Below are 16,085 nucleotides of genomic sequence, written 5' to 3' on the forward strand. Positions count from 1 at the left end.
TAGTCTGGGAAGTCTATATTTTTGGAGGTAGTCATCCATTTCACTTAGGTTATCAAATTTGTTGGCATAAAGTTGAGCAAAATAACTCCTTATTATTTCTCTAATTTCCTCTTCATTGGTGGAAAGTTCTCCCTTTTCATTTTAAGACTATAATTTCATTTTTCCTCCCTCCTTTTTCTAATCAGATTTACCAAAGGCTTATCTATTTTATTGGCTTTTTCATAGAACCAGCTTTTAGTTTTATTAATTAGTTCAATAGTTTTTTTTACTTTCAATATTTTTAATTTCTCCTTTTAATTTTAGAATTTCCAATTTAGTATTTGACTGGGGATTTTAATTTGGTCTTTTTAGTTTTTAGTTGCAAGCCAATTCATTAATCTTTTCTTTCTCTGTTTTATTCAAGTAAGCCTCTAAGGATATAAAATTCCCTCTTATTACCGCTTGGCTGCATCCCACAAATTTTGGTATGATGTCTCATCATTGTCATTATCTTAGTGAAATTATTAATTGTATCTATAATTTGCTGCTTCACCAATCATTCTTTAAGATGAGATTGTTTAGTTTCCAATTACTTTTGGTCTATTTCCCTAACTTTTTGTTGAATGTAGTTTTATTGCATCATGATCTGAAAGAAAGCATTTACTATTTCTGCTTCTTGCATTTAATTATCGAGGTCTTTATGTCCTATAGTATGGTCAATTTTGAATAGGTTCCATGAACTGCTGAGAAGAAAGTATATTCCTTTCTATCTCCATTCAATTTTCTCGAAAGATCCAACACACCTAATTTTTCTAATATTCTATTTACTTCTTTAATTTCTTTCTTATATGTTTTGTGGTTTGATTTGTCTAATTCTGAGAGTGCAAGGTTGAGATCTCCTACTATTACAGTTTTGTTGTCTATTTCTTCTTGCAACTCTCTTAACTTCTCCTTTAGGAAGTTGGATGCCATGCCACTTGGTGCATATATGTTTAATATTGATATTGCTTCGTTGTTTATGCTACCCTTTAGCAGGATGTAGTTTCCTTCATAACTCTTTTAATTAGATCAATTTTACTTTGCTTGATCTGAGATAAGGATGGCTACCCTGTTTTGACTTCACCTGAAGCATAATAGATTTTGCCCAGCCTTTTACCTTTACTCTATATGTATCTCCCTGCTTTAATGTGTTTCTTGTAAACAACATATTGTAGGGTTCTGACTTTTGATCAGTCTGCTATCTGCCTCCTCTTTTGGGGAGTTCATCCCATTCACATTTACAGTTGGAATTACTAACTCTGTATTTCCTGCCATACTAATAACCCCAGATTGTGCGCTTACTTATTCTTGCCTCCCCAACCCTCTTTCCCCTTTTTCAAACTTATGTACCTCTCTTGTTCACATGCTTACCCTCTTTATAATCCCTCCCTCCGCCCTTTGAATCTTTTCCCTTCCTTCCTTATTACTCTTTTTCTTTTCCCTTTTCCTCTCCCCTGTTTTTAATGAGGCGAGAATTTTCTCTAAAACAAATGTCAATTATTTTTTCTTTCAGCCAACTCTGATGAGAGTAAGATTCACACAATGTTCCTCCCCCTCTCTAAATTCCCTCATATATGATAAGTTTTCTTTGCCTCTTTGTGGGATGTGGTTTCCCTCTTTTTATCCCTCCTTCCCACCTTATTTTGCCATCATCCCTTTTCCATATCCACTTCCCTTTTTTATGTTATATCAGTACAATCAAATTATACATGTATTCTTTTTGTATATCCGCAACAGAAATACAATTCTCAAGAGTTATTTTTAACTTTTCTGCATCTCTTGAATTCTATGGTTGGAGATCAAATTTTTTGTTTAGTTCTGGTAGTTCTGGTTTTTTCTTCAGAAACAAATGGAATTCATTTGTTTCATTAAATGTCCATGTTCTTCCCTGGAAGAAAATGCCCAGCTAAGCTGGGTAGTTTATTCTTGGCTGCATCCCAAGTTCTTGTGCCTTTCGGAACATCATATTCCAGGCCCTTCTTTCCTTTAATGTAGAGGCAGCCAGATCTTGGGTGATCCTTATTGTGGCACCTCGGTATTCAAACGTTTTTTTTTTTTTTTTTTTGCTGCTTGTAAATTTTTCCTTAATCTGATAGTTCTGAAATTTTGCCACAATATTCCTTGGGGTTTTTATTTTAGGGTTTCTTTCAGAAGGTGTTCGATGAATTCTTTCAATGCCTATTTTACCTTCTGATTCTATTACATCTGGGCAGTTCTCTTTGATGATTTCTTGTAAAATAGTATCTAGGCTCTTTTTTTTCATCATAGTTTTCGGAAAGTTGTATATAACTTTATTCTGTCTTTTTACCTTATCTTTAGCCATATATTTTTTTACCCACCCCACACACTATCTTATCTTCTATCAGCTCTTCTTCCTTTCTCTTGCCTTTTTACCTAATGTTTCTGCCTTCCCTTTTTTCTAGGCCTTTCCTTTTCTTTACTCTTTCTCCTCCTACTTTTTGATAGGGTTAGATAAATTCCTATATCCAACTGAATGATTAAGTTATTCCCTCTTAAAGCCAAAAACTGATTAAGATCAAGCTTCCACACAATGCTCATCTCCTCCTTTCTTTCCCTTGATTGTAATAGGTCTTTTGGGTCACTTCATGTGAACTAATTTTCCGATTATACCTTACTTTTCTCCTTTTTTCCCAGAGAGACCTTCTCTCACCCCTTAATATCTTTTGCTTTGATGTCATCACATCATAGTCCATTCACAACCATACCCTCAATTCATATAAAGCCCTCTTCTGTCTGTCCCAGTGTCAGATATGGACATCAAAAGTTACAGATATCACTATCCCATTTAGGGATGTAAACAGTTTAACCTTTAAATAATTACTTTTTATGATTCTCTTAAATCCTGTGTTTCTAAATTAAAATTTCTGTTTAATTTTTTTTCAATAGAAATTATTGAAAGCCTCTTATTTCACTGAAACTCCATCACCTCCCCTCAAAGATGATGCTGAGCCTTCTAGGTAGTAATTCTTGGTTGTAATCCTAAACCCTTTGTCTTCTGGAATGTGGAATTCCAGGTCATCTCATCCTTTATTGCAGTATCTGACAGATCCTCAGTAATCCCGACTGTTGCCCCTTAGTATTTGAATTGTTTTTGTATGGCATCTTGCAGTATTTTTTCCTTGAGATTGTAGTTTTTGAGTTTCACAATAATGTTCCTTGGGGTTTTCTTTGTGGGATCTCTAAGATGATTTCTAGAATATTGGAATAGTTTTTTTTTTTTTTTTTTTATGACTTCTTGAGGAAAGCCATCCAGGCATGCTCTCTCTCTCTCTCTCTCTCTCTCTCTCTCTCTTCTCTCTCTCTCTCTCTCTCTCCTCTCTCTCTTCTCTCTCTCTCTTCTCTCTCTTCTCTCTTTCTCTCCCTCTCTCTCTCTCTCTCTTTCTCTCTCTCTCTCTCTTCCCCCTTCTCTCTCCCCTTCTCTCCTCCCTCTCTCTCTCTCTCTCTCTCTCATCCCCCCCCCTTTCCTCTCTCCTTTCTCTCCTTTTTTGGTGATGGCCTTTAGATAGGTAAATAATTTTTTAAATTGTCACTTCTGGATCTATTTTCCTGGTCAGGTGTTTTTCCAATTATTTTCTTCCATTTTTAAATTCTTTTTAGTTTGTTTGACTGATTCTTGCTATCTCACAGAGTCATTAGCTTCAATTTACCCTGTTCTAGTTTTTAATGTGTGATTTCTTCAGTTAGCTTTTGTATGTCTTTTTCCATTTGGCTAATTCTACTTTTTTTTTTTTCCTGAGGCAATTGGGGTTGTGACTTGCCCAGGGTCACACAGCTAGGAAGTGTTAAGCATTAGAGGTCAAATTTGAACTCAGGTCCTCCTGACTTTGGGGCTGATTCTCTATCCATTGCGCTACATAGTTGACCTGCTAATTCTACTTTTTAAGGAGTTGTTTTCTTTAGACATTTTTCCCCTTCCTGTTCCAAGCCCTTGATTCTCTCTTGTATACCTTTCATTTATTTTCTAATTTTTCTTCTACCTCTATTGTTTGCCTTTAAAGTCTTTTAATGAGCACTTTCAAGAAGCTTCTTTCAGCTTGAGATCAATTCATATCAGTCCTTGAGATTTTTTTCCTGTGGACATTTTGTCTGCGTCTGAATTGGTATTTTCCCAGTAAATTTTAGAATGCATAACGTATTTCCTTCAATATACATTCTTTTTTAATTATATTTCTTTATATTAATATTTAACTTGATTTACCATCCTTCTATAGATTGTGCTCTTTAGATTTTCAATTAATCAGATAAAATAAATTAGGAAAATAAATATATAGTAGAAAGTTGGAAGAAACTTCATTGGTCACCTGATCCAACCCTAGTGTGAAAGGACAGCCTAATATAGCCTAAGTGATTCTCCAACCTCTACACAGTCAGTATATTCTACTTCTGGATTGTGTCACTTGTAGAAAGTTTATTTTGTGAGATTAAGTCACTACTTCTGATTCTCTCTTCTTGCTCTAAACAAAACAAGCCTAATTCCACCTCTGCATGGCAACCTTTCATGGATGGGGGAAATAAATCTATTGTTCTCATATTTCTTCAAGCCACCACCACACATAAATCCATGTATCACCCAGTCTTATTTTCACAGGATTATAAGCTCTGAGGTCCTTCAACTAGTCAATTCTCTATTACTAAGCCAGATTTCTTTATTTGAAAATTCTTTCCTTCCTTAAAAAATAAGAAATTATTTCCATCGACCTCCAGAGACATCAGAGATTAGAATGTAGAAGACAAGATATTGTTTCAACCTTAGGGAAATGGAGCTAAATTTCAGCATTGGTATCCTGCCATGGGACCTTCTGACATTGTTTCAAGCCTCAGGTTTGTGGAGTCTTTTTTTAGTGTGATTTTTTTTCTTTAATTCTGGGTCAGCTTGTATATTAGAATCATATTTTATATATGTATATACATATGTTTTCTAGTTTTATATATACACATAAATATGTATGCATACATACATGCATACATGTTTTATCTAAACAACTAAAGTTTAAATTTAATGAGTACTCTGTTCTAATTCAATATTCAGTAAGTAATTTTTTATGTCTAATGTTTATGCAAGGGGATTTTACTAAAGGTAGAAACAAGGTTTCTTCTTTTTCTTTGCTTCTCATATTCTTTCCTAACAGTTATCAAAAAAAAAAGAAAAAGATTAATAAACTTCACGTATGAATTCTTTACCACTTCCTACTGTGTCTGAAACACCTAAAATCTGTTTGGTTTAATGTCTTCTATATATGTGGGACAACAGACACCCAGAGAATCAAGTACCAGAAGAGAAAGTCACAATTTTGCTCAATAAAGTGTTATCCCTTCTATTCTCTCCCGTCTTTCTCTATCATCTTGGGGAAGAGCAGCATTCGGTCTCTATTTTCTGTGTTCTTCAAATCTTGTTTCATCTCTTAAGATAAAATGAGGTCCATAAAATTAGATAATACACATAAACTGCCCAGCACAATATACAAAATTTAGTAGATATTACTTAAATGCTTTTTTTCCCTCTCTTTCCCATCCCACATTTAAACTGAAGTTGGAGGAGAATAGATTGCTTTCTTGCCTTTTCTCCCTTACTCACTACAAAGAGTTTTAAAAAAAAGAGCATTATGTACTTGGCTCTTTATTCTTGGGAGGAGGACTTGCTAAGACCCAAGACAGGAATAAGTTAACAATCCATTAACCTTTTCTTTTCAGGAATAATTTTTTTGTGTCATATATGTATATATATATATATATGAAATTTTGCCTTCAATGTGAGTCAGTGAGGACCCAAACAATGACCAAAATACATGTGTGTATTAATATACACATATATGTATATGATACACAAGTATATATATATATATATATATATATATATATATATATACATAAATATATATGTGTGTACATTTGTATTATTCTATTTTCATTTCATAGAAGTCATTTGTAAAATGTGTTGCATGAGTGTGTGTGTGTGTATGTGTGTGTGTATTAGTATGTTTGTATGGGGATAGGGCCTTCCTCCTTTGGCTTGTAAATTCTCCTTTTAGGTCGCAAAGCTACACACTGGATATTTCTCCACTGTATATGAAATGATGAAGATTTAAGTTTGAATCTTGTCTCAGATGCAAACTAGCTGGTGGCCTTTGAAAAATCATGTAAGCCTTCTGGAATTCAGTTTCTCCATTTATTATACTTTGATAATAATAGCACTTGCTTCACAAAGATGTAATAAAGACTACATAGCATAGTTAAAGGCTTTGGAAACATAATATGCAATATAAATATTGTTAATACAAGTAGCTCACATTTATAAAAACTTTATGTTTTCAAAGGGCCTATAATCTTATTTAATCATCACAGAGTCATGAGGTAGGTACCAATATTATCTCTATCAAACATAGATGTTGAAATTGAGTCCAAGAGATTTTAAATATAGATCTGGTAAGGTCCCCGATCCCAAGGCCAGCATTCTATCTACTACATTATCTGACTCAATGTTATTTATAGAAGATTTGCATAATTGTTTTTAAGTTAAGACTTTCAGCTATATAAGGAACAAGTGCTTGGTACTAAGTAGGTCTTTCTAGAGCAAAGATATGTCTTTATTTTTGAGGATTTAGTTATCTTCTTTTGTGACTTAAGTGTAGATAATCCAGAGGACATCAGGTTTTATTCAGTATTTGTCCTTCATTTTAAAATAGGATCAGTGACATCATGGAATGATGAACTGATTTATGCATAAATTGGATTTAACTGAGGCAGTGTTGCACAAAGTAGTCTGTCTCGCTGTTTCTTCCAGAGTCATCAAATTTCAGTGGCAAGACAAAAATCAAGATGATTTGGAGATGGATCAGAATATAGTGGATGAACTTAGCATCTTCCATGTTTGACCAATCTTTTAAGCACTCCACAATATGTATTTATTTCAGCTGCCTTCATGGGTTTTGGAACAAATTGGTCTCATCCATCCATTCTGCCAGGGGAAATTCTCATATGCTTGAGAGAGATATCCCTCTAACTCACTGATGATTTTGAGGCCTAAAGTTTATCCTCAACCTCATTTAGCCTGGCTGGTGAGATAGTTTTACCAGGTTGTTGCTGCTGCACATGCTAAAAAATTTTGGAACCATGTGGTAAAAATGGGGTGAAAGTAGATGAGCATCTCTCATAACAGAGGGGCTAGATCTCCCTGAACACCCTATATACATAAAGATTTTCATTAATTTAGTTGTAGCAGGCCTAATCAGGTATGATGTTCTCTTTTCCTCACTTAAGAGATCCTAGAGAATATAGGTGGTATCTCCCTCAAACTCTCCATTTTCTATTTTCAAAAAATTGCCTTGTAAAAACAAGAAGCACATAGTAGATGCTTACTGAGCATTTTACTAGCACATGCACTTTTTATTCTCTATAAGTCAAAGTTCTAATTATGGATACTAAGGATACATCAGAGAACAATTGTAAAACACACACATCTATATATCTATATCGATATATATATATATATATATATACCCACACCCACAGATATTACATATATATAGGTGTGTGTGTATCTGTGTGTCTGTGTGTGTGCGTTTAAAATTTAAATATCATAACATCCTGTGGCCTGTTATTTGTCTTCACAAAAATAATGAGATCACAATGATTGAATAAATCAATGATAGAGTGGTATTAAAGGGAACAGATTGGAAGCTATTAACATATGGAATGAAAGGTGGTGAAAATCTTAACCAGGTGACTTGAATTTAAAGGGACATGTAAGTGTTATAACAAGGATCCACAAAACTTGTGTACAAATTGGATATCCTTATTCACGGAGTATGAAGACACAAGGTTATAAGAGATGGGTCTGTAGCTAGAAGAGAGTTCATAAGACATCTACGACGATCTCTTAATTTTTCATAAGAGAAAACTGATTTACACACATAATAAACGCTTTTCCCAAAGTCGTAGATAGAATTTTAATTAAGGTTCTCAGACGGCAAAGGGGGATTTTTTTAAAATTTCATTTTACCATAAGGTTTCGTGATTGAGTGACTGGGAAGATGATGATGAAATCAAAGGGTATAAAGAGTATAGAGAAAGTTCAATCCGAGTAAAGTTGTGGTGTCTGACAAATAAAAATTCAATCCTCCCTGACTGAAATTCCTATGGTTGACTCAGGACACTGAACTGCCATTTGAAGACATGGTAGTGGCAACCATTTATTCAAGTGTCCTAGGGAGTATCTGTCTCTCTAATTATACCTGCAGGGAGATAACAGCAAGTCCTTTATCACTTTGATGTCAATATGTCTCCTTGGGTCTGGTTCATGGACTTGTCTGGGTTTGAGAAGCTATGCTATTAAAATGCCTAATGAAAGTACAGAAGAACATTTTGGGAGTCCTAACTCTTCTGTCTTTCAGCCTCTGGATACCAATGGAGACTCTAAAATCAATATTATCTTGAAGAAACGCAATATGTTATTGTGCTCTGTCATTATTTTCTTTGCTAACCAGTAAATTGTTGATACTGTCATCTAAACATGAGTTACTGCTTTATTGTAAAGATATTGTGCTGTGCTCAACTATTTGAATGATCTCTTTTAATCAGAGTCAATAATTGGAAATTTTGACAACATGAAAAGTTTTTTTCTGCTAAATGCTCATGGGAACTATAAGTCGAATTGTATATCAATGCAGAAAAAGGAAGATATTCAACGATCAATCATTAAAAGGACAGTTCTTTAAGTTGCTAACTGGATTGTAGAGGAATGATGCTGTCAGAATGTTTTGTGTTATCTGGAGGAGAGCAGAACAATTCCACTGTATTTACAGGGAGAAAAGGAGCTTGGCAGTTGGCATCCTATAAACCTTTGTTGCAATTAAGATGTTGCCTAGTGCCTGACAGGAGGAAGCATTATTTTTTCATATATTGAGAAATACTACTTGGATGGAAAGTTCTAAAGATATATTGCCATTTTAGACAAAATCCTATCACTAACATACTCACTCTTCCCTTTTGGCTTACTGAAACTTATTATTTCGTCTCCTCACTAGTTTGTTCAGCAACTGACCAGTTTAGGAACTCAAAAAACTAAATTCAAGTGGATAATCATTAAGTTTCTTCATTGCTTAAGCACTGGGCATTCAAAGGAAAAACAACAACAACAACAAATCCAATACAACTCCTACTTTCAAGGGGCACACATATGTACAATACACTGCAGTATAATTAAGTACAAAGTAAAGCCAAGTGAGAGGACCTTTTTTAGTTGAGCTTGGGGAATACTCTCAAAGTAGGAAGAACAACAACTCATAGATTGTCTACTGCCTAAAACAGCTGGTTGAAAGGTCAATTATTCCCCTCATGAATTTGATTGAATGTTTGTGTTTAAATTTACCACTTATTTTGGTTTCATATAAAGACATTATGATTCTTAAGTGGTTATAATTGCTTGTTCTTTCCAACGGAGATGCCAGTTTTACTTGTTCTTTGACAATTATGAATACCCTCTGATGAGATGCATCCTATGGCACTGTACACAGGCATTAAATATAAAGCATTACAGAAACCTATGTTTTGAACATGAGTGTTCTGAGAACTGAAATTTGAGAAAAACCTCCCCTCTTGTTTGCTTTCATGAAGCATCATGCTTCATTAAGTTGCCTTTAATTAGATGTCTCATTGAACTGCAAATGAGATTGTCACTTGTGTGATCCACATAAATACCTTCATTTAGTAAATTATCTAATTATGTATTGAGTGTTCATTGCATACAGAGAATTTTATGACCAATTTTATGGACATACATGTGTGTCCTTCACCATAAACTTATATACTCACATGTGCAAAGCAGAATATGAACTACTTGAAGACAGACTTCACAAAATATTTTTTTGAATTTTTATACCTAAACCTAGCATGATACATTGCATCAAAAAAGATCTTCATGATTATTACTTGTCTTTAAGGCAGTATCAGAGTTTCGTGGCCAGTTTGGAGCTAACTAAAATATTCCATGTGCTTGGATTTCTGTTAACTAGAGATGGCTGTTCAATTAATAAAACAATCATTAAACACCTACAAAGGTCCAAACAATACATGGGTAGATTAAAAAAACAACCAAAAAACTCCAAAATAAATAGTCCTTCTATTGGGGTGGGGGGAATAAAATAAAATATACATAGTTACACTTACACAAAATAGACATAAATACATATATATATACATATTCATGTACATGTATTGCATATGTGAATATATACATATGTGTGGGTGTATATATATGTGTATATTTTTATCTGTCTTTCTAACATATATACATACATATGTATTCTAATAAATTAACATGCATTTATTTGGCTCTTATTTTGTACTAGGCACTATGCTAAGCACTTAGCCCATTGCTTAGAAAATAGTAGGTGCTTAATAAATGTTTATTGAATGACTGGTTATATAAAGAAATGTAAAGGCCAGTCCCTGTAAAAACCAGGATGGTTTCTTTCCTGAAGAAACTTTTGTTTTAATCTGAAAAAATATCACATCAAAGGAAGCTGAAAGGGAGGCAGGTGTTTCAAATGGTAAGAAGTGGGCCCTAGATTTAAGGAATTAAAGATGAGCAAAAGAACAGACTGGCTTATATTTGGTAACATTTCTAGTACTTCCAATTTTCCTAACCTATTTTCTGCTTTATAGCAGTACTGATCTTGAATACCAATCTCTCCCTGTTCATGTACAATAAATGGAACATTATAATATTGAATATATGTTACCCAAAGAATAATATGTTAGCTAACTAGATATGCAGATATGGATGTGGATATATATGTGATATATAAATATAGATATGTGAAATATACATTTTGATCACAGAAACCCTCCAATATATATTAGAGTTTACAGACTAGATTTCTTTTTTTAAGGACCATGCCTTAAATCCATATAACTCTGATTGTCATTGATTAGCCAATAACTAATCACAACCCAAGGCTCATTTGGTCATCATTTGTCCTCTGATGGTTCAAAATAAGTGCAAATAGCATTTTTTCTGTTTTGGTCAGAAACTCTAAGGGTCTTTACCTCTCAGATTCTTCTTGTTCTTCTTCTTATTCCTCCTGTTCTTTTTTTAAAATAGCTAATAGAGGTTATTCTTCCTCTTGTTTCTTATCTACTATTAATCACTATGGGTGTTGCCTCAGACAAACTGACAACTGAGAAAGATCTTAGCTTAGACAGCTAAAGTCTCCCATTGCATTTGGGCCCATCTCCAGTCTTCTTGACCAATATTCACCAGACCCAGATAGCTGCAGAAAGTAGAATAAGGTTAGTGACTTTGCAAAATCTTGACTGCCTGAAATCCAATTCCTTGTTATAGTCTTCTTTCAGAATGAAGGAAAAACACCACCAACATTACTTTAAGTGAATGACCATTAATTAAAAACTGAAAAAAATTAAATTCAATTGAACAATCATTCATATAGGCATTGGGCATTCTTTGAATATATTCTTTGAATATATGTTGGACATAATCCTACAGGATTGAATTATAATAACAAGAAGACCAGATATTGAGTTGAGCCAGAAGTGAAATGAGAATGGCTAGAATTCTTCATGAAGTAATTATTCTATTTCTTATTTTTGTTTAGTCCTTCAGTCATGTCTGACATTTTGTGATGCTGTGTCATACTGTCTATGATTTTTAGGGGCTACCTAAACTAGAGAGCAGTCTTTAGCAAGGGACATTTATAGAGACAGGGATGTGAAGTGTGGAGAGTGAGTGAAGTAGAGAATGAGATAACTGCTATCTATGTGAATTTTATACTAGTAAAAACTTGAGAATCATTTTTCATGACCACAAAGAGTGGAATTATCTCACCCTAGAGAATTCTTAGCTGTTGTCAAGCTGCTGAAGAAAAAATTCATTTCCCTCGAGATACTCCTGTAGATTGAGAATCAGAAGCAGAAATTTTGTAATAATCCTCTTTGAAACAATGCAATAAAAAAATCAAAACACTTTAAAATACTTCAGTCTTTATGAAACTCAGATCATAATTAAGTTGACTCTTTTCTAATTGTTATTCTACTACTTCCAAATTTCCCCTTAGATCACTGGGAATGTTGTGATTGTGGTTTCTCCTTTTATTTGGAAGCTTCAAAGATAGAAAAAGAGTTTTCTCTTTGCATTCTTAGTGAATCTTGAATTGATTGAAAAAAGCTTTGCCAAAGGACAATAGATCTTAATAACTACACAAAGACATTTTCTTTGTAGTTATGTAAATAATTTTGTCTAATCAGGGGCCCTGAATCATAGCCTCCTGGAAGTTATTTCCTTGCCTATTTCATCTCTTCTAGCTCATCATCACTAGTTGGCATGGAGATAGAAGTTGTGTCTCAGCATGACAGAATGCCTCCGGAGAACATTTTCTTTTATTTCATTGTAAGCTGGAGCTTGATCTTTTCTTCACATTCCTATGAAATATGACTGCAAGTTCTATGGGGTTATGCAATTCCTTTCCTGCAGTGAAGCTCAAGCCTTGCTGTGATAAGCAGACACGCAGGTTTTCTGCACTTGCCAAAATGATATCCCAACAACTGATGCTATAGATCCATATTTTACCCAGTGCCATGAATACTTAAATTTATGTTTTTTTTTAATGTTCAGAAAACCACAGCTTCCATCTGAGACTTGAGAAACTTTAATCATTATTAGATGAAATCCAGTCTCACTTTTTTCTTTATGTGAATCAATGGTTCATTTACTTTTGAAATTTTAAAGAGACTTAACACTCATTATCAATCATGGAGTATTTTTGTAAAGTTTTGTTTGTTTATATGTCTATGTACATATAAATGTATTGTGGATATGAAGGAAAAATACTTAAAATTGCTTAGATGATACTTTTCAGGGTTATCAATACTCATATATGATAACACTGATAACTGTTATTGCTAAGATTATAAGTTTTGCCTGCCCATATTGTATGAGTCAATAATTTGTTCTTATAAAAAGTTTCTATAATATTATAGGGTCCATCTAAAATGTGGAACATCTTTGTTCTTCTATTATCTAGAAAGTACAAAAAGAAAAGATGGATTTTTCACTGATTAACCCTTGCTATCTGAGTGATCATACCATATTCCTTTTTTAACTGATATTCTTCCTTTATCACATACTTTATACTTTAAAGAATTGATATATTTTCTTTGTAGATAGCTTCAGTTTATTCAGTATATCTCTTGCCCTTCCCTGCCAAGGAGCTATTCCTCGAAAAAAAGGAAAAGAGAAAAATAGTGTAGCAAAAATAACAACTATCCAAGAACTATTCCTTATATTCGGTATAAAAAACCTACAGTCTATAACATTCTGGATTGAAGACATGGATGTGCCTTTTCAGATCTGTCACTGAGGTCAAGCTGGGTCATTTTGATTCCACATAATTCTGTTTTCATTATTTTGAATGTTTTTGTTTTGTATTTCCACCGTACAGTTTCCCATTATGTTCCTGTACCTAAGTTTTTAGCTGTTATCTAACTCATCAGCATTCACTTGATTTTCATTTCTTTGCTAATAGCAATATATATATAAAAGCTACTAAAATGTTTTGTTTTCTATGGAATTCCCTTCCTTGCTTCCTTCCTTCCTCCCTTCCTTCCTTCCTTCCTTCCTTCTTCCATTAGAAGGGTTGATCTTCTTGTGGTATATTGCTAGGAGCTTTCCTTCTGGGTCAAATAATATAGACTTTTAAACTTTATTTCTATAATTCCAAATTGTTTTTTTTTTTCAGAATGGTTAAATAAATTCTTGGATAAATTCAACAACAGGTCAGTAATATATCCATCTTTCTACAATCTTTTGAACACTGAATAGTTCTGTTTTGATTGTCTTTGACATTTTTCACAGAACTCTTTTGATTTGCTTCTTTTGGTAGATAATTAGTACAGAATTAAGCTTTCAATTAATTTTATTATATTGCCAAGGACTGAATCCAAGTATGGACTAGCTTTACAATTATTTGTTACTCTTTTTTTTCTTCAAGATATATTGTAATTTTGTCAATATGGGTATAAAAATATATATGTATATATATTTATGTATAAATGTTAAATTTAGTACATTGACTTCCATGTACTTTATGTTTAATCTTTTTTCTATTTCCTATAATCTTTTTAATGGTACTTTACTTTCCATCATTTCTTCCTGCATGTTTGAAAACTGTTTTGGAGTTGATGGCTTTACTGAAGCTATTATCATTATTCTGCAAATTTCCTCAGATTTGATGAGTAAATCATATCATTAATGAATAGTTATAGCTTCTTTTCTTTTTTAGAATTTTATTCTTCATTTTTTCTCAACATATAATTTATATAAGTAGTACTTCTAGAACTTTATCTAGAACACTTAAGAAAAAAAGAATCCTTGTTTTATTCCTGTACCCCCTGAAAAAGCTTCTAGCATTTTTCTATTGAATATGATGCCTTTTGGTTTGCTAGAGTTTGTATGTTTGTGTAGGTGTGTGTGTAAGATATATGTGTGTGTGTGTGTGTGTGTGTACTTCAAATATTCTATGTTTGTGATTTATGCTTTTTTACCAAGAGTGTTGTATTTTCTCAAAAAACTTTTGTGTAATATTTGATATATTTTGCTTGTTTTGAAAGACCTTCACCAACCAAAAAAAATATGAATTCCTGAAGACTCATGTGATGGTTAGCATTTTTTAAATTAAGAAAGTATTTTAATTGAGCTCTGTGCCTTTTTTAGACAATGATAAGTATTGCACACTTAATGACTATAGTATAGTGTAAATGTAACTTTTATATGCACTAAGAAACAAAAAAAAATTCTTGTACTTGCTTCATTGCAATATTTGCTTTATTGCAATAGTTTGGAATTAAATCTGCAACATCTCTGAGTTATATAAGTTTAATATTGGTATTCACTTATATAATATATTTCTTTAAGTGTAATGTAATTTTCCTTATTAATCACTATTGATATGATAGATAGATAGAATGAGTTCTAATTTCCCCCCTGATTACATAATTGATACTTCTGCTCTTTTAGATTAACCTAATGTTTTAAAATTTTATTAACATTTTACTTTCAATTCCATGTTTGCTTTTCAAATATATTTATTGCTAACAAAATATTTAAGAATTAAACAATTTCTTAATATTTTCCTTCATTCTATAGGATTAGATTCATAATATTTTATTATTGTTTTAAATTATGAAAACTGAGCTTGCATCTTCACTATTTCTTTAATATTTTATTTTTCTTTTTGTTTTAAGTTGATATAATATCCCAGAAATCATTAATATGAATGTATTCTTACAGGTTTTTGCCCTCTTTATTCCTTCTCTAATTACTACTTATCCCCTTTTATTATGCTTTTACACCTCTTTTCCTCTGTATTTTTCATTTGTACTTTATTGTTCTCTAACCTTCAATATATACTTCTAAATGTTATTGTTTCTAGGAAAAAACTACACATTTAACAACAAAATATACAATAAAGATAAATCACATAAAACTATTTTAAAATATCTAGTAAGAAAAAAAAGGGAATCTAGACTTCTGGGGACAGAGCCAAGATGATGGAGATGACACACATTTCTCTCTGACCTTCTTTACAGCCTCAAAATAATTATGAAATCTAGCCTCTGAATTAGCTCTGGACAGGCTGGGAGTCCTACAAATCATAGTGGAAGATAATTTTAAAGATTGCCAAAAAAGTTCTGTTTCAATCAGAAATGGGAAAGAGGCAGTGAAGCACAAACAGCTGACCACAAATGCCCAGTGTAGACAGAGCAGGGCCCCAGGGCAGAGCAGTCTCAGTGTGGCAGTGCGACTTCGGCAAGGTAGAGAATTTGGGGGAGGAAGCAGTCCAGAGAAAGTCTGTTTCAATCAGAAGTGGGAGAGAAACAGCGAGGCCAGGGCAGCTGACCATAAATGGCAGCTCAAACAGCTCAGAGTCCCAGAGTAGTGCAGTCTCAGGGTGGCTGAGCAGACTCCAACCACAAATACCAGGGCAGACAGGGGCATTGCTAACAATTCCACATGGCAAGGCCAGTACCAGGAG

Source organism: Sarcophilus harrisii, chromosome 6, assembly GCF_902635505.1.
Source record: "Sarcophilus harrisii chromosome 6, mSarHar1.11, whole genome shotgun sequence".
Taxonomy (NCBI): domain Eukaryota; kingdom Metazoa; phylum Chordata; class Mammalia; order Dasyuromorphia; family Dasyuridae; genus Sarcophilus; species Sarcophilus harrisii.